Raw genomic sequence first — 21,025 nt, forward strand, 5'->3', positions numbered from 1 at the left:
GAGAGAAAGAAAGGAGAAAGAAAGTTAGAAAAAAAAGAAAGAGAAGGGAAACAAAGAAGCAAGAAAGAAGAAAGCAAGAAAAGACGGAAGGAAGGAAAGAAAGACGGAAGGTGGGAGGAAGGAAGGAAAGAAAGACGGAAGGAGGGAGGAAGGGAGGAAAGGGGAGAGAGAGAAAATAAAGAAAAAGAAAGGAAAAGAAAGAAAGGGGAGAGAAAAGAGGGGAGAAAGATAGGAAGACATTGCTGTCAAACTTTGGTTATGTATGTATGATCAAATTCTGAAAGCAACAACACAGCATTATAGGGCAATTTAGAGGCCAACAGAAGTCAGCATTCACAGGTTTTTGTTTTGTTTTGTTTTGTTTTGTTTTGTGGCCAGCAGAGTCAGGTGTATAGAATCCTTGTGGAATTAAAATATGACATGAGTGACGATACTACATAAAGGGTGAAATCAACATCCATAAGTTCTGCAAATAAAGTTCAGGTGATGACTGAAAGTCAGCATTGACTCTTGCCCACCATTTGATCCTCAATACTAAGTTCAGAATCTGGTACCTATTTTCCCTTTCCATAAGTCTTCTTTGAATAGGTGTTGAGAGGATGACTTGAAAGAAGTTAACACAGAACCATAGGCTACTGGTGGGCAGAGAGATGTGCTTAGGGCTAGAGGTAGAGCCAGTGCAATATTAGACTAAGGGCTGGGTTTGTAAGTAGGGAATAGGGAGGCCCAGGCATGGCAGAGGCTATTGTACAGTTAAACAAGTGGAATTTAAGTCAATAATAGGTTATGACCAGAAAGAAATGAAAAGTACACTGAGTACAAAGGACCCAGGTAGATATATTTTAGAATTTGTTAAATTCAATAAAAATGGACAGCATCCTGCTCAGTAACACGGAAGTTTTTATTTTGTGTGTATACTATTTATAAAATATTAACTACAAGTGGTATACACAAAGATGAATGATGTATGGGTCTTCGTCTCCCCAAGGAACTTCCAATCCATTAGTATAGACAGACATTTAATTATCAACTCAGCATTAGGCAAATTGAAATGTGTTGTCAATTAGAGGCTCATCCAAACCATAATAGAAGTTGAGAGGAAAGACGTTTTAAATTTTGACTTGGACAAATCTAGAATATGTTTAACAACTGGATGACATCAGCCAGACATTAAAAGATAAGATTAAATAATGTTGCTAAAAGATGGTGATAGGAAAATAAGCATTTTAGGTTGAGGAAATAGCATGATGGTTTTTAACTTACTTGGATTCATAGAGTGCACATATAAACTTACATATAATTTGTATAAAGTTACCAAGAATTCACGGGCTCTAAGTAGGCCATCCTTGAATGCCTGGACTCACTGGCCCCAGGCCAAGAACCCTTAGACAAGTGTGGGCAAAAAGTCAACACAAAGTTCTGATAACAGAGGTGGCTAATGATGCTGAAGTGCCCTGATCAAGAAAAACTTTGCATATTACATGAAAGGTAAATAAAAGGGGAATTACATTTCGATTTGCTAATATTAACATTCCAACATTATCATCAAGTGACCATGCCTAGGAAATAAAATAACTTTCATGTTAACAGATATTCCAACCTGATCTCATCTCAAACCACTATCCTGGACAGAATAGTATACTGATGACAGTAGTACAGAAAAAGACAGGAGGAGAGGTTTCTACGAACCCATTTTCCTTTCCGCCAAGCCCTGCTCCAGCTGTTCTTCCTGAAGTCCTTGCAGATAGGTTCATGTGGCACATGAATCACCAAAGGAATTATGTTCATTCTTTTTCTGACACCCTGACCCTACCAGTTATTGGCCATTGCGTACTGCTTTTGTTTAGGAAAGAAGTGAATGTGGGCAACTAATATTGAAACAACATTGGCCAATTACCTTCTACCTTGTTTTTACAGACATGCTTTTCTTGACCTCAGGATTTCTTATCCATGCTCATTTAGCTTCACTCAATCCTATTTCTTTTCTCTCTCTTCTCTCTCTGTCTCTCTCTCTCTCTCTCTCTCTCTCTCTGAGAAGGAGTCTCTCATTCTGTTGCCCAGGCTGGGGTGCAGTGGTGCTATCTTGGCTCACTACCACTTCCGCCTCCCGGGTTCAAGTGATTCCCCTGCCTCAGCCTCCAGAGTAGCTGGGACTCAGGCATGCACAATCATGCCCAGCTAATTTTTTTGTGTCTATTTTTAGTAGAGATGGGGTTTCACCATGTTGGCCAGGCTCTGGTCTCAAACTCCTGATCTCTGGTGATTCACCCACCTGAGCCTCCCAAAGTGCTGGGATTACAGGTGTGAGCTACCATGCCCAGCCCAATCCTATTTCTTTAGGTTGACTGGCCCTACTCTGCTTTATGACTTCCAGCTGGATGGATAGTCCATTTCTTGGCTGCTTATCTGTTCCTGGGGCTGTGGAAGTTGTGGATATGAGGATAAAACTGCTTTTGTCAGAACTAGATACAATAGGGTCAGGAAGGCTTGAAGGAAAGGGGGTTCATGCTTGCATGTCTGAATAAAAACTGTTGCCACAAGAAACTCCTTCACATCCTGTATGCATCCCCTACTTTGCATGGCTCGCAAACATTTCACATATATAGGTACATTTCTATGACAAGGTTGATTACTAGACATTATTGAGGACTGCAGTAATTTAGATAAGATGCTCTCATGAAGAACCCTTGCTCAGTAACTTCATATCCAGCAGTGAGCTGACAATAATTCTTGCTTTGAGACTCTGGAACCAGTGAACTCTCTTTCTAAGTAGCTGATGTGAACCTCTCTCTCTCCTTTGCCAACAAAAGCTTCCCTTTCCTCTTCCCTAACCAAATGCACTGATGGCTCGCCTTTCCATGCATCCCAGATTATAATCCTCTTTCTTCTCATTCCCTGATAAACTCAACATATTTGCAGATAATATTTTTCCAATGCAATGTCTTTTTTTTCTTTTTTGGACAGATTTCTGTATTCGTTTTGTTGCTCTGTAAGTCTGCCTTTGTAACATTGTTAGGTGTCTTCTCATAATCTCTCTTAAGCTTCACCTTTTCAGTCTTCCCAAAATTTGTGCTTCTTACTCCTTCCCAGTAACTTGACCTGCTTCTACTCACTCCCAAGTATAAAGGGAAAGAACACTGTATTTATAGCTGTCTTGGTCAAGTTCCACCGCAGTAAGGGGCAAGGCTAACGCTCAGGCAAACTGGGTACGCTTCTCATAATTAGGTCCTGAAGCAAGGAGGCAGGACCTAGATTCCACAATGAGTGTACATGCAGTTACCTCAATCACATAGAGTAAATTAACAATGGTCTAAAGAAAAGAGGCATGGAGGGGGAATCAGACAAGGAGGTAGAAGGACAGGAAAATAAGAGTTGGGGCAAGAAAATATGTTCATCATGGGAGGCATAGCAACTGATGGTTTAAATAAACAACAAAAAAATGTTGTTTAGAAGAAAAGGTGACACATTTTGAAAAAAATAAAATAAATGTGAACATTTAGAAAATAAGTGCAAAGTAATACCCATTCTCCATCCTTCCCTTCCAGGTACATTGAATTCTGCAAAATGGCAAATTTTAGATGTATTCAATTAATATTCTTTTGATTGTCAGCTATGTGAAAGGCACTTCTCTATTTCTCAATGGCTTTATCATAATGAAGATCTCTTCTTTCGTGGAGCTTTCATTCAGGCCAGATGCTTACTTCCTGATCTCCATTATTTTCATCAAATTAAAAATGAGTCTATATTGGGGTTTGGAATCAGAAACCTGTGTTTGAATTCTGATCTTCCAATTTCTAGTTTTGTGGATTTTGACAAGTCATATAGAAACTTTCTAAGCTTCAGTATCCTTATCTAGAAAGGGATTTTGTGATACTTACGGGTCTTGTAAGAAGTAACTGAACTAATACATAAAAGCAATTGCACAATGCCTGCCACAGTGTAAGTACTAAGTAAAAGTTAGTAGTTATTATTATTGTTACTATTGAAACCTGCTGAGACAATTTATTCTTATATCCAGGATTCCACCTTCTTAGGTGCCACAGAGTGTACAAGCTATATATTAGGATCATTCAAAATGGAATAAACTTTAGAAATTAAAAGAACTCATTTATTTTGCCTTTACCTAAAAGTTCCTATGTGATCTGGTCCTGGCTCTTTCCCTAATCACAGCTTAAGTACTTCTTTGTGCTCACCAGACTCCAGCCACCATGACTCTTTGCCTTTCCTTAGAAACCCCAACTACTCTCCTGCCCCAGGGTCTTGGCACCTGTTGCTACTTTTGCATGGAACTCTCTTTTTCCTGGTCTTCAAATGATCATCTGCTTCCCTATCCAACCAATCTGCAGCCCTGTCATGTTTCCTGCTGCCTGCCCTTTTATTACATTCCATTTTTAAAATTTTCTTCATAGCACTGTCACTCTATGGAACGTTGTTATTTATTATTTATTCATATGTTCACCTGTTCATTGTCAGCGCCTACTGAAATGTGTTCTGTTCACACCAAGGTCTTGCATGTATAATTTGTCCCCAGTGTCCAGAAAAGCACTTGTTACACACTACATGAAAAACTAGTTGAATGAACAGATAAGTAAATGAGTTGATGAATTAATGACTTTTTGGGAAAGAAGCAGATAATTTCTTTGATTCTATTTTCATCCCAGCATGTTGTTATATTGGCATTTTCTGTCAGCTGCATAATCAGAAATAGAAAGACACATAAGTGCTAATCATTATTCTTTTTATACGTTTATTTTCTCTTCCTTTTTCTTATCGTTTCGCAAGCATTTTTTAATTTTACTTGTCCATTCATTTATTTTGCAGAGAATATGGACGCTTTTGTAATTAATGTGTCAGAAAATGTCTTAATAAAACTACAAAATCAAACAATGCTTAAGTGTGCTTTCTGCAGAGGCCACAGAAACCATTAGCTTAACACCTCTGCTCTTTAAAAAAGCATAAGATTTGGAGAAGGTCAGTTGCTAGCCAGTTAATCACATTATTTTTTATGGTTGTAGAATGTTACTGAAAAGGATCCTCTGAGGTTATCTAATGCAGAACCCTCATTTAGCAGGTGAGAAAACTGTAGTCCAGGAAGGTTAGGGCTTGTCAATGACCACCTGTCTACTAGAAGCAAGGACAAGTCCAGAAGACTGACTTCTGACTCAGAGGCCAGGGCTATTTTTTCAATGCTATGTGCCAGGGAATGAGAAAATGGCGTTATTATTGTTTTTTTATTATCTACAGAGATTTAAGGTTAAGGAAGATCTGATGCCAGCTAGAGACCCAGAACAATGTGATTCATAATTATAATCTAAAAAAGGGCTGCACTCCGGTGGATACTTAAAAACATTTAAACCCTCGTAGGCTATGTCTACTCAGAAAACACCTATTTATATGTCATCTATGATTTTCACATGTGCAAATAGCTCTGTCTTAAATTATAAAACTGAGGTAGCAAACTGTAATAAACTTTCACATGTGTAATTTGCAAGAGATTCACTTTTATCAGCAAGTGGAAAAAAAAAGGTAGATTTCTTATGAAAACCAATCAACTTTTAGAAGCTTGGTGTTGTTGTAAAGAAAAATGCCACTGTGCAAATTCTGCTTCAAAGACAAGTTGATTTTTAAAAAGGGTTTTTGCATGGGCAGAAAATTGCTAAAAATGAGACCATTTTATATCTAGGAAGCCATAGACATTAATCCACTTTAAACTCTAGCTTTATTTAACTCCTTATGGTTTATTTTACATTTACTATTTATTATTGACAGTTGAGCTGCAAGCAAAAGTAATCCAGACTGATCAAAATCTGTTATATCTGAAAATCAGAAATAAAAAGACATTATATATTCTTTGTTTTTAACAGTGGAGGGATTGTTGCACTTAAGCTGAAATATTTTGTGACCTATAATTTCAGTCAGTGGAAATTAGAATGGCTGAGCTATAACCTTACCTTACCAAGTGGATAATGAAATGTCAACAGACCCTCAAGATGCAGAGCACTCCAGGAGGCGATATAACACATTGCTAGAGGTAGTTCTTATCAATCAATCAAACTGTGCTTTTGTATTCACTTATGGGTTTCTTTAATCTCCTGAATATTTTATACACTGTGTGAAGATGCTCGGTCTTTTAATCAAAATTCCAGTCAAAATAAACTGGAGCAATTTAGGGAGTCTTATTTTAGATTATGGAAGTTAAACAAATGAACTAACAAAACGCAGATCTCTAGTTCTTTATTAAGGAGACATGAAAGGCATACATTGATGACTTAGGTATTTTAGGTTTTTGTTCTACTTTCTTCTCCACCTGAATAATTTCAATTATCTGATCAGAAATGTAGCAGTTCCTTCCCTTATCTTTAACCATCCTTCTAACTTCTTCATCTTTCCTTCTTCAACCTTTATCTCCTATGATTTATTCAAATACTTTCTATAAAAGTGTTTTTCATTTTTCTTGGGAGACTGAATGTACACACGATGGCCAGACCACATGTGACAAAACCAGCCCAGGAAGGCAAACAAAAGGGAAAACTGACAGATTTGAAATCTGTGTTTAGTTTGTGTTTGAAAACATTGGGCCAAATGCTGTGTTCTATTTCAGGGGCAGCATTTTTTTTTTTTTTCTGTAAAGGATCAAAGTGTAAATATTTCAGGCTTTTGGGGCCACAGGATTTCTGTAGCAATAAGTAAACAATAAGTAAACAAATGAATATGACTGTTTTATTATCTACAGAGATTTAAGGTTAAGGAAGATCTGATGCCAGCTAGAGACCCAGAACAATGTGATTCCTAATTATAATGCCAATGACTTTACTACAAAAAAGAGGTAGCAGGCCAGGTTTGCTCCCGGGGCTGCCACTTTGTTGAATACTGGTTTATGGTATGAGGTACATGCCCAGATAACAGAGTGTGTAACACAGTGTAAGCCTTAAACATCAGAAGAAGTCTGTACATGTTATTATGAATTCCTTCATGTATTCAACAAATAGTGAGCCAGGCATTGCCCTAGAAGATCAACAAGGTAAACAAAAATCTTTGTCCTAATTGAAATTACATTGAATTGGGGATGGCTGATAATGAACCATAAATGGAATGAACGAACTTCCTAATCTGTTGAAAACTGCAAGTACCTGGGGGAAATAGAGCTTATAAGGAAAATAAGCAATGTGTGTGGGGAGAAGTAATGAGGAAAAGAAGGACTGTAATTTTCAATTGGATGGTTATAGTAGGTTCTAAAGACAGTGGCATTTGAGCAAAACTTTAAAAGAGGTGACCAAGTTAGCCATAGAGAAATCTGGAGAGAGAACTACCTGCCTGTCTCTCATGCAGGAGGCAAGAGTGGCTGGAGAGGAGGGGTCAAGGGCAAGACCACAAAACTGGGGTTGGAGAGATGAGTAGGTGTCACCGGAAGGATTTTAGCTTTTGCTTCTAGTAAAATGGGATATCCTCACACAGTTTTTAACAGAGGAGGGATGTGAGGTGGCTGATGCTGTGAAGCGATCACTCTGGCTGCTGTGCCCACAGGACTGAAGTAAGGCCATAGTCAGCAAGGATGGAAGCAGGGGCACGTTTGCATTTGTTCTCCCTTATCCACGGCGGGTGTGCTCCAAGTCTCCCAGTGGATGCCTGGAACTGTGGTAGAGTCCTGAACCCTAGATATGCTATACTTTTTTTTACATATATATCTGTAATAAAGTTTAATTTATAAAGTAGTCGCAATAGGAAACTGACAATAATAACAAAATGAAATCATTTTAACAATATTCAAAGTGGCATGCAATTTAAAACATGAATATTTATGGAATTTTACATTTAATATTTTTGAACCACAGTTGACTGTAGGTAACGAAAACTGCAGAAAATGAAACTGCAGATAAGTGGGGACGACTGTAGTTTGATTAATACGTACCATGTTTGAACTGTTTACCATTCATTCCATTTTCTTTGTTCATTTTCCCTCTTTTTCTCCATTTATATTCCCCTTTAGCATGTTAACGACACATTTTCTTTCCAAAAGTAATGGTTACCTTATAATTTACAACATACATTTTCAACTAATCTGTTTCTACCTGCAAATAACACTATACTGCTTCACTTACAGTGTAGGTAGATTCCTTATGATCAATTATTCTCTTTTCCCTGCTTTCCCTGTGACATTGTCATCGTTCATCCCACTTATTCATATCCTATAAACACCCAATATATTGTTACAATTATTGCATTAAACAAATGGTTATATTTTAGATTAAGAATAAGAAGAAAGGTAATTTCATTTTGCCATCATTTATTTCTTTTCTGATGTTCTTCCTTTATGTAGATTTGAGTATCTGTCTTATATCACTTTATCTCTTTTTTCAAAGACTTTCTAACATTTTTTTCTGGCCAGATTTGTTGCAATGAATTGTTTCATTTGTTGTTTGTCTGAGAAAGACTTTATTTCTTCTTCCTATTTAAAGGATAATTCTATTGAATTTCCAACATTTTGTATATTTTACCCCTATTTCCATGCTTTCATTGCTTCTGATGAGAAGTCTGCTTGTCATTCTTATCATTATTCTCCAATAGAAAAGTGGTTCTTTTTCTTCTTGCTTCTTTCAAGATTTCCTTTATGTCTTTAAGTTTTTCATAATTTCTTTTAATTTTCAACTTTTATTTTAGATACAGAGGCTACGTGTACAGATTTCTCACATGGGAATATTGCATGATGCTGAGGTTTGGGGTACAGGTCCTGTCACCCTGGCAGTGAGCATAGTACTCAGTTTTTTAGCCCACTCTACTCTCCACCTTCTAGTAGTCCACAGTGTCTACTCTTCCCATATTTATATCCGTGTGTGCTCAGTGCTTAGCTACTATCAATAAGTGAGAATTTATGGTATTTGATTTTCTGTTTCTGTGTTAGTTTGTTTAGAATAATGGCCTCCAGCTGCATCCATGTTGCTGCAAAGGACATGATTTCATTTTTCTTTATGTCTACGTAGCATTCCATGGTATATATGTACCACATCTTCTTTATTTAATCTACCATTGATGGGCACTGGGGTTGATTCTATGTTTTTGCTATCTTGAATAGTTCAGTGGTGAACATATGCGTGTATGTGCCTTTTAGTAGAATAATTTATTTTCCACTGGGCATATATCCAGTAATGAAATTGCTAGGTCAAATCTTAGCTCTGTTTTTAAGTTCTTTGAGGAATTGCCAGACTGCTTTCTGCAGTGGCTGGGCCAATTTACATTCCAACTAACAGTATAAGCCTTCTCTTTTCTCTATCTTCTTGCCAGCATCTGTTGTTTTTTGACTTTTTAAAATAGCCATTCTGACTGGCGTGAGATGATATTTTATTGTGGGAGATTTGCATTTCTCTGATGAATGGTGAGGTGAACATTTTTGTTCATATGTCTGCTGACCACTTTTTTGGTCTACTGTTGAGATGTGTCTTTTCATTTTTTATGGGGTTTGTTTTTGGCTTGTTGATTGGTTTAAGCTCCCATGGAGTCTGGATATTAGGGCTTTGTCAGAGGTGTAGTTAGAGAGTAACTTTTCCCATTCTGTAGGTTGTCTGTTTGCTCTGTTTACAGTTTCTTTTGCTGTGCAGAGCTCTTTACTTTAATTAGATCCTACTTGTCTATTTTTGGTTTTGTTGCAATTGCTTTTGGAGATTTAGTCAAAAAACTTATTGCCAAGGCTGATGTCAAGAATAGTATTTCCTTGATTGTCTTCCAAGGCTTTTATAGTTTGAGGTCTTATATTTAAATCTTTAATTCATTTTGAGTTAATTTTTGCATATGTTGCAAGGTAGTGGCTCAACTCGAATCTTCTGCATATGGCTAGCCAGTTATTTCAGCATCATTTACTGAATAAGAAGTTCTTTCTCATTGCTTGTTTTTGTCAGCCTTGTTGAAGATCAGATGGTTGTTTTCAATTTAAATGTGATATGCCTAGTTATTTTTTATGTCATAGATATTGGGTCTTGTTTTTGCTAATTTTGTTTTTGTTTTTACTAATTCTGCTTGATATTCTCTAGAATTCCTGGATCTGGACCTTGGTACCTGTTAATAAAATGTTTGTGGCCATTATTACTTCAACTATTTCTTTTGTTTCGTTCTTTCTTTCTTATTCTTCTGGTATTCTAAGTATCCATATATTAATCTTGTTTAAATTGTCTCATAATTCTTGGATATTATGTTTGGCATTTTAATTTTTTTGCTCTGTGCATGTCAGTTTGGGAATTTTCTATTAACCTGTTGTCAAGCTCATTGATTATTTGCTTGGGCCTGTTGAGTCTACTGATGAAGTCTTTCTTCATTTCTGTTATAACATTTTTATTTCTAATATTTTCTTTTGATTCTTTCTTAGATTTTTCATCTCTCTGCTTACAATACACATCTCTTCATGCCTCTTGTGTCTTTTTCCATTGCGCCTTTAGTGTATTCATCATAGCTATTTTAAATTTTAAATTTAAATGTCTCATCGCATAACTCCAATATTTATGTAATATCTAAGTCTGGTTCTGAAGATTGCTTTGTCTCATTCAATTTTTTTCTTGGTATTTGTAGTGTTTCTTAAAAGCCAGATATGTTGTTTTCGGTATCAGATACTGAGGCGAGTAAGTCTTTAGTGTGAGGACTTATATTAATCTGGCTACTTGTGCTGGATTTAATGTTCTCTATAGCTATAAGTTCTAGTGCTTCAAGTTTCTCTAGTGTCCATGTTTTTGTTACTTTTCTTGACTTTGGGCTTGCCTTCTTAGAAAGAGTCTGTGTCTTGCAGCTCTTTTAGCTGTAAACCACTTTATTATACTGAAGCCCAATTGGTATTGTGTTAAAACATAGTGGATGGAGAGCATTATATAACATTTTTATTAAATTCCAATTTCTTAGAATTTAATAAAAATTAATTTCCTGCATCTTGAACTGTGACCTTTGCAAGTGTTTCTCTCATTGCATTGCTTTTCCTACTCCCCCTACTCCTTTCTTTGGCTATAGTGCTCTGAAAATATTTCCTTTACCTCTCTTGAATTAATATTGTTATCTCCTTAGATGAAATAGGAATGCTGAATGGAACTGGAGTGGGAAGAATGTCCTCCCTGAACTAAAATAAGACTCTGAAAAAACCTTTGTACCTTGGAGAGTAGGCCTTTATCATGAAGAATGCTCTAGGAATATTTCATAATGATTATTCTTCCTCACTAGCTACCTAAGCCATGAGGGGCTCTTTCTCAGATCCTCGCTATGAGAACTCACTATGAGTTTCCTGAAGGCAAACTCATAAAACCATGGGGCTCCCCGAGACTGCAGACCTCAGAATTTTCTCACTCTCAAGCTAGTCCAGCTCAGTCTCCAGCAATTCCTCCAAAGTACAATGTTTATGTTCCTATCACTGTATGTTTCCAGTGGCTTTTGCTCTAAGCAAGTAGATTTCAGCTGTGGCTCTATGGGTGTACCTGTGTCTACAAATTTTGAGTGGTAGTTTGTTTTGCGACATTATTTTTAAAATTTGTCCTAGAAAAGTAACTGATTTTCAGTTTGTCCAGCTTTTTCTTATTGTAAAATGGGAGTATCTATTTTCATGCTTTTTACATATCAGATTCAAAACTAAAAGTCGTGTGAGGCCTCTTAGGATCTAGGCTCAGAACTGGCAAAATTTTGCTTCTATTTACATGTTATTTGCTAAAGTAAGTGAAACAGCTAAACCTAAACCAAAGGGTGAGGTATGCACCCTATTATGATGAGGCCATAAAAAGATTGTAAATGCAAAACGGGAAAATAGTTGAGAACATTAACTCAATGAACCGTGGTATAATAATGGTTTTCCTACGTAATAAACCATTTGATTCTTTCACTGTGGGCTTTTCATTTCTCCAACACCTCTGTAACCTAGTTACTATTTTAAATTGTCTTTTGTTGAAATTGATAGAGTGTTTCTTTTTTTCCTCATTGAATTTTGACTGGCAATTCAAAGTTTAGAAGCAGAGGAAAGGAGTCCTACTTACTGTCCTTCTAAAAACCCCACCAACCCTCTGAATAGTGTCTTAGTGAAAGCTCTTTTGTTTGCAAGCAAGAGAAAGCTATACAACTGAATTCCAGAAAAAAGAAGGTGGGAGCAGGTTGTGGATATATTGTGAAGGCTCTGTAATAGGTCACCAAACCCCAAAACAGAAAGATCATTAGGCCTCTTCAAGGTCTGGACCCAAAGGAAACCCAGCGTGGAACCTCACCTGCATTTCTACTGTCTGCTTCCAAGTGTCATGCTCTGTTCCTGCAGACTGAGGTTCTATGTTTTTGAGTAGAAGCGAAGCTAAGATGCTTTCTCTTTCCCCCAAGTAGTTATCTCCTTGGAGCAAGAATGCTGATGGAACAGCATGACTTGTCCTCAATTTTAATTTAATATTCTCAAGAAGTAAAACCTGAATGATTTATCTTAGGTTAGGTTCTCGTTCCTAATCCAATCACCAGGGATGGAAGCAGAGGTCAGGCAGCCCACACCTGGCTGCTGGAGTATTGAAGAGTGGAGATGGGAGAAAGAAGCTCACTGTGAGTGAGGCCCATAGTCCTCAATCAGGGAGAATTTTGTTCTGCAGAAGAAATTTGGCATGTCTGGAGACATACTTGGTTGTCACAAGTGGAAATGTATACTGGCATGTAGCGGATAAACGCCAAGGAGGCTGCTAAACATCCCCAGATGAATGCCCTAGGCAAGCCTCTCAACAAAGAATTGTTCAGATAAGGATGTCAACAGTGTGGAGGCTGAGAAATCCCAACCTCAGTTAATATCCCAAAATGAAGATTGACAAGTAGCAGCCTAGTACTGGTGAGGGTGAGGGGCAGAACCTGAGACGGAGAGAAGAAAAAATAAGTAATGATCATCGCATTTGGTGGCATGTATTATGTTCCAAACCATATATTAAGTGTTCAAGCAATATTTTTTTTATTGACTCCTCATAACAATTCTACATAGTCCGTAGTATCGTCTTTGTTTTACAGAAAACCAAATAGGACTGTATCACTCTAAAATTTATTTTTAACTATAAGCTAAAAGGTAGCAATGAAATTTCCATATCTTGTCAATCATTCCCTGTTTTCACCAAAAGTACCTAGAAAGACATAAACAGATTATTAACTACTGAACTTGTGAGCCAAACAAATAACAGTAAGTACCAACATCATTGTTGTAATCTTCTAGGAAGCACCTTAAAACTCATAGTCTGGTCATCTATTAAAGGGATTTGAATCTACCATAAACTACTGTGCAGATGTGCAGGCTAACTCCAATAGAGGGAGGACAGTAGGAAGACCAGGCATGAAACATCTTCCAAAAATAAAGATAATTCCCATTCCCAAGACTGATGTTCCCATCATTTTCTTCCACTCCAAAACATGCTGACCCTAATTTGGTCCAGAGACTCCATTTTCACATCTTAAAACAGGAATCAACATGACAAATGTGTAGGGATATGATGAAGATTAAACTCAGAAATGTGTATAAAGCAAGAGTTTAGTAAGTGGGTCAAATGCAGTCCACTGTTTGCTTTTATAAATAATTTTATTGGAACATTTTCATGGCGTTTTATTTGTGTGTTATCTGTGGCTACTTTTTGTGCTACAAAAGTAGAACTGAATACTTGCAAATCCAAAAATGTTCACTCTTTTTCCACTTCCAGAAAAGGTTTGCTAACTCCTGGTGTAATGCAGGTCTGAGCACACAGCGTACATTCAGTCAGCACAGCTGCGGGTTGCTGGACATCTCTCCATTCACACTGGGAGAATATCCTCTGTGTTTGTTTGTTCACAGACTTGTTTGACATGTTCCAGCCAAACTGGCCTCCAGCACTTTCTAAATTACTGCCTAAAGCACGGAATGAAAATGACACAATGAAAGACAACCAAATATGATCACATTTATCCACAGGAGATGGAATTGTTTTGGAGTGGAAGGGATAGAGAGTTTGGCAGTAGCCTTAATTAAAGACAAGGTAATAAAGTGAAGAGAGAGAGATACAGAGAGTGAGAGAGAGAGAGAGAGAGAGAGAGAGAGAGAGAGACCTTAAGTTACTCTGCACATCAGTTGTGTGACTTTGGTCAAATTTCTTAAACTCTCTGGCTATTGGTTTGCTCATATACAAAATGGGATGAACAATGCCACCTTTTTGGTGAATTAAGTGAAGTATAGGCAAGAACTGAATGAGCATTAAAATATGGAAATTAATGTTATAGTAATAATGCGTTTGCTTCCCATATATTTATTATCATATAGACCTGCCTACCCACTATGGCAGTTAAAGAAGAGTAATAAGAGCTAGTTTTTATTGATTATTTCCTATATACTCTACTTTGTTCTAAGTATTTTTGCATGCGTTAACTCTTTAAACCCTCACAAGAACACTTTGATATATGTACTATTATTGTCAAATGTATGTTGGAGACAAGAGAAGCAAGGCACAGAGAAGTTAAGTAGATTGCTCAAGGTCACACAGCTAAGAAGCTAGGCAGAGTCAGCATGTGCACTCATCAAGTCTGGCTGCAGAGCCCACAGTCTTCAGTGTGTGCTCAGCATTATTCCCGTGACACGGTTAGCAGTGATTCATTTTAAATCCAAATGTCCTCCATCGTGGAGGGTTCTTGTGTGTCTGTATATATATGCTGACTATACTGGCTCCACATACAGCATTTAGTGTGGTGTCTCTGGGGTCTCTGGAAAGAGGAAACCACAACCACCACAGGAGTAACCCATGTCTGGCTTTTAGAGGTGCACAGGAATTCTCAATGATGAGTGTGTTTTGGGGGGCCAGGGAAGTTACCAAATGCTTGACTTCAAATAACCGTCTGTAACACACAGAGAGAAAAAAGATGGAAAAACTATTTCTCTATGTTCTAAATTTCACTGATACCCGATATGGCTGAATTATGCCCCCTTCAAATTCACATGTTGTAATCCTAACTCCCAGTGCCTTAGAATGTAACTATATTTGGAGACAGAGCCTTTGTAGAGGTAAGTGAGTTAAAATGAAGGCTTCGGGGAAAACTCTAATCAAATCTGACTGGCGTCCTTATAAAGAGAGTATTCAGATACGTGAATACTGCATGTGTGCAAAGAAAAGACAATGTGAAGACACAGAGAGAAGGTGGCCTTCTGCAAGCCAGGAAGAGAGGTCTCAGGAGAAAACAAGCCAGCAGACACCTTGATTTTGGGCTTGTGGCCTCTGGGGTCTAAGCCATCCAGTCGTGGTGTTCTGTTATGTCCACTCTAGCATTATCCCAGCTACAGGTAAATGAGATACATTTACCTTAATACAGAACAAAATGGAGAGTCCTTCCTCATCGTTCTGCATATACCATAGAGCAGTGTTTGACTTGGGGATATTTAGATTGCCCCCAGAGGAGACATGCTGAGCTCAGAGATCAGCAAGGGAGTCTTTTGCAGCCAGAGGAGGAGCACAATGCAATGGCACTGACTTCTGTACCAAATGGAGTCACAGTAGCCACTTCCAGGGAATTGCTGCACCCTAAAGAGCACAGGAGTAAAGAACACACCAGCAGAGCAGCAGGAGGAAGTGGCCATTGCCACCAGAGTGACAGGATCCGTGAAGGGGCAACATATGTCGCACATGTCTCTGGAGCTTCTAAAAATCCATAAGAGGGAATTTTCACAGAGCTGGGGCTCATGCACTGTTGGTTTGGAGATATGAGCCAGAAACACTCGGTATTAATATTAGTGTTCCCACATATGTACCCAGAGGGTGCTGAGGCTTGGGGAAAATACAGTTTCACACAGTTGACCCCAGAGCAGATGCCCATGAATATCTATCTGAAAAAGCCAGAGACCATGCATTGGAAGAAACAGATGGACAGGCAAAACATGATGAATTTGAAAACAAAAAAAATCAGTGAGGAGATTTGAGGAAGAATGTAAGGGGAGCCCAGGAAAAGTAGATTTAAACCAACTCAATTACTTCCAAGGATTAAGGAAGACATGCTTAAAAGGATTTTGTAAATAGAATGTGCTATGTAGCTGGTTTATTAAGTGAGAAAGCTGAATTTTATTCAAGATGATCACAGGCAGGAATTCAATGGTACAAATAGGAAATGTGCTGGGAGGAAAACAATGGACTGGAGAAAAGCAAGAAAAGGAAATGAAATTGGCCAGTTTAAACAGGAGACAGTTAAACAAAAAAGAGAGGGTGAGGGAGCCAGTGGCAGCGTTCTAGAGATGGAAAGAGAGGACAACATCAAATAATCTGTTAGCCTTCCAGAGAAGGAACAGATAGAGCGTGAGACCCAGCTTAACTACCAAACAGAACGAATGACATGGGAGAGTGCTAATGTTTCTACTACAACCAAGGCCCTGTTGTATGTGGTGGGAGCTCAGTGAGAGTCCCGATAACAATATTATTCTTAAGAGTCAGACCTTCTCTCCTCCAGTCATTTTTAATGGCTGGCTTTAATCAGTGGTGAGGAGTGGAAGTTAAAAGGCAAGAGCTACATGTTTCAGTATTTTTTTCTTCCACTGAGTGGGTGAGGGTGGCAGTTATAGGGCAGTGGATAACCCACTGACTTTGAAAACAGTAGGTCTTTCTTACAAAGGTGTTGATACTCTTTTATCCTATTCCTAGAAAGGGGAGAAAACTTCCATGTCTTTGCCATTGCAATAACGAAGGAATTTTCCCAGTCTCTCTCCACCCCCATCCTTTCCTCTGCACACATGGGAAAGGGGTGTTGAATAATTGGTAGAGTTGGGGTAAACACCATTACCAGTAGGTAGCCCCAGATCTGGCCTATTTTTGTTTCTCTCTCAGATTTATTTACTGAATCTCTACTCCTGCGTCTATGAAGTGAGCACGCTCTGGGTGCAGTCCTGAGGCTTGCCATTTTACAGCTCTCTCAAATATGTTCTCTCAATGAGGTTTAATGCAGGTGCAAGTTGCCCTGCAAATGGCTTAATGAATATGCCCAGATTTTGCTCTGTAGAATTTGCTTTGCTCCAGAAGGTCCCACAATCTAGATTACGGATGTAGTAGGAGGACTAAGGCATATCCTCCAGCAAAACATGGTTGATGAAAATATTTATTTGTGTCTGACGTCTGTTGTCAATTTCCTGAGAACTTAGAAGAGAAGCAGGTATGATTATTTTTATATCTGAACCACAAATAAGCTACTTACTACCCAATTACCATGGGAAAATTGCTTCTTTCTATGAGCCTCAGTTTATACATCTGTGAAATTGAGAAAATAATACCATTATGGAAAGGCTTTTTTGAGAATTACACTAATCATGGTAAGCATGCTGTAGAAATCTGTTCATTGTGAGTATTTTGGAGCATTTCTTCTAAACATCCTATATTTCGGTTTCCCCATTTACAAAAATGACGTGGCTAATATTCACCCTTTCTTGATAAAATATCAGGTATAAGTGTGGGATTCTTGGGAGGCACTAATCAAAGTGGAATGGCCTCTGTATTGTAGACCGGGCAAAATTCTATTAATTATGGCAGTATCAATTACTGCCATACTTCATACCTATGCAAGCCAGCAAACATCTTGATTTTTAAAATACCCAAGTTTTAGGTGGTTTTGTCATTTACAATGCTGAATCTTCAGAAAATTATTAGTGTCTCTTCCAGCTTAAAGTTAATGGCATAAAGTAAATATTTCCCATGTCCTCTTCAAAATCACCCAAATACAAAAATGACATGCAGAAACACAAGTTTCTTCTTTAATGAAAATAGAAGAGAGCTGAACTCTGAACAACAAAAAAGTTGGAAGGACTATAGGCACACAGGAGGAAGTACAGTATAAGGTTACACAAGGCTGCCAATCTCTAAAAGAGCCCTCAAAGTACACTTCTCCAAAGTGACTGTGAAGGCCACAGTCTGTAGCACAGAATCCAATTTCTTGCTTTCAATAACAAAAACAAAATACATGAGCTCATAGCAAGTGCTTTTATACACACAGTTTCAAATTAAGAAGCATATAATGTAGAAGCAATTAATAAATTACACGAGAAGGAGTTTCAAGATGGCTGACTAGAAGCATCTTGTACTCACCTACTCCACTAAGAAAAAACAAAATAGTGAATAGAAAATTACAATTTAAGTTTATCACCTACAAGAGAACACTAAAATTCAGCAGAGAAATGCCAAGAAACACCTGAAGCAGAAGTTAAGGACACATTCCTTAGCCATCAGCATATAGTTACAGCATATGTGACAAATGGGACATCATAAAGCAACAAAATATTCGAATTTTTGGTGTCCCAGAAGGAGACAAGAAAACAAAAGGGATAGAAAAACTACTTAACGAAATGATACCCAAAACATTCCCAAATCTAGCAAAAGATTTAGACATTCAGATATGGGAAGCTCAGAAATTCTCAGATACAAACAAACAAAAAAAACCTTAATAGTTAAACAGTCAAAAGTCAAAGACAAAAAATGAATTATAAAAACAGGAAGTTAAAGCATCTAGTCACTTATAATTGACCATAATTTATTATTTTCCATGAAATAACCATTAATTAATAAAAATAACAGGAATAAGCCCTCATATATCAATAGTAACATTGAATGTACACCAGTTAAACTTTCCACTTAAAAGACATACACTAGCTGAATGGGAAAAGATATTCCATGCACATAAAAACCAAAAGCAAGTGGGAATATATATCAGACAAAACAGACATTAAGTTAAAAACAATAAAAAGACAACGGAAGTCACTATATACTGATAAACGGATAAATTCGGCAAGATAAATGAACAATTCTAAACATACATGTGGTCAACAAAACACTCAGATATGTAAAGCAAATATTATTAGATCTAAAGGGAGACACAGACTCCAATACAGCATAACTGGGGACTTTGACATCCAAACCTTTGCAATAGACAGATCAGTTAGACAGAAAATGAAGAAACACTGGATTTAAACTTGGCTTTAGATCAAATGGACCTAATATTTTATACAACAGGCAAAGAATACACATTCTTCTTATCAGCATATGGAACATTCTCCAGGGTAGATCATATGTTAGAATACAAAACCGTTCTCAACTTTTTTTGGTTTTGTTTTGAGACAGTTTCACTTTGTTGCTCAGGCTGGTGTGAAGTGACACAATCTTGGCTCACTGCAACCTCTGCCTCCTGGGTTCAAGTGATTCTTATGCCTCAGTTTCCCAAGTAGCTGGGACTACAGTCACATGCCACCTAGCTAATTTTTGTATTTTTAATAGCAATGGGGTTTCGTCATATTGGCCAGGTTGGTCTCAAACTCCTGGCCTCAAGTGATCTACCCACCTCAGCCCACAAAGTGCTGAAATTACAGACTTGAGCCACTGTGGCTGGCTAATTTTTCTGAAAGTTAAGATGATATCAAATATCTTCTCATACCATAATGGAATAAAGCCAGAAATCAATATCAAGAGCATTGAAAACTATACAAACACATGGAAATTAAACAATATGCACCCAAATGACTAAATGATCAAAGAAGAAATTAAGAAGCAAATAAAATATTTTCTTAAAACAAATATAAATGGCAATACAACCTCCAAAACATATAGGATACAGCAAAAGTGGTTATAAAAAGGAATTTTATAATGATAAAAGCCTATGTTGAAAAAATCAAAATATTTTGAATAAGCAGTCTAGCAATGTCCCTCAAGGAATTAGAAAAAAAAGAATAAGCCAAACCCCAAATTAATATAACAAGAGTGATAATAAAGGTCAGAGAATAACTAAGTGAAATAGACACTAAAAAATACAAAGAATCAGTGAAACAAAAAAATGTGTTTTCTTAAAAGATAAACAAAATTGATAAACTACTAGCTAGACTAACAATGAAAAGAACAACCAGATAAAATCAGAAATGAAAAAGGAGACACTACAGCTGATACCACGGAAATACAAAAGATTATCAGAAAGTTTTATGAACAACTGTACACTACAACAACTGTACACTAACAAACTGGAAAACCTAGAGGAGGTGAATATATTTCTTGCCATGTACAACCTACCAAGATTTAATCAGGAAGAAATAGAAAACCTGAATAGATCAATGAATAATGAGATTGAATCAGTAATAAAGTTTCCCAACAAAGATACATCCAAAACAATCTACAAAATGGATGGCTTAATTACTGAATTCTACCAAACTGTCAAAGAAGAACTAACATAAATTGTCTTCAAACTATTTCAAAACATTGAAGAGGACAGAATTCTTCCTATCTCATTCTATGAGACCAGCATTGCCGTGACACCAAAACCAGACAAAGATACAGCAATGATAAAACTATAGGCCAATATTCCTGATGAGCAGAAATGCCAAAATATTCAACAAAATAACAGCAAAACAAATCCAAAAGCACATCAAAAAGATAATACACCATGATGAAGTGAAATGTATGTCACAGATGCAAGGATGGTTCAATATATGCAAATCAATAAATGTGACTTAAACATCAACAGAAAGACAAAAATTATATGATCTTGTCAATAGATGGAGAGTAAAGCATTTAATAAAATTCAATATTCTTTCATGATAAATACTCTCATTAGAATAGGCATAAAAGGAACATACCTCAACATAACAAAGGCCATATATTGCAAGTCCACTGCTACCATCATAGTGAATGGGGAAAAGCTGAATGCCTTGTCTTTAAGATCTGGAATAAAACAGAGGTGCCAGCTTTCACCACTCCTATTCCACAAAGTACTAGAAGTCCTAACCAATGTAATCTTGTATAATTAATAAATGTTAATAATTATATAACAATGACTTTGATCCATAGCTTTTTAAATTAAAGTTGCATTGGCATGTGGTATTTATGGACAGCAAATGGCTTTTCAGGAGCTGCTTTTGCCTGAGATGAGGTCCTGGATTACTGAACTATCAGGAAATTTTAACTCCTGAAAAATGAAGTCCTTAAAGAACAGTATGGTAGTTCCTAAAATAACTGCAAATACAACTACGATATGATCCAGCAATCCTACAGTTGAGAATTTTCAAAGGAAAGAAAATCATTCCATCAAAAAGACA

This window comes from Sapajus apella, unplaced genomic scaffold (genome assembly GCF_009761245.1).
Source record: "Sapajus apella isolate SASKATOON/1434 unplaced genomic scaffold, GSC_monkey_1.0 scaffold72, whole genome shotgun sequence".
In the NCBI taxonomy this organism is placed as follows: domain Eukaryota; kingdom Metazoa; phylum Chordata; class Mammalia; order Primates; family Cebidae; genus Sapajus; species Sapajus apella.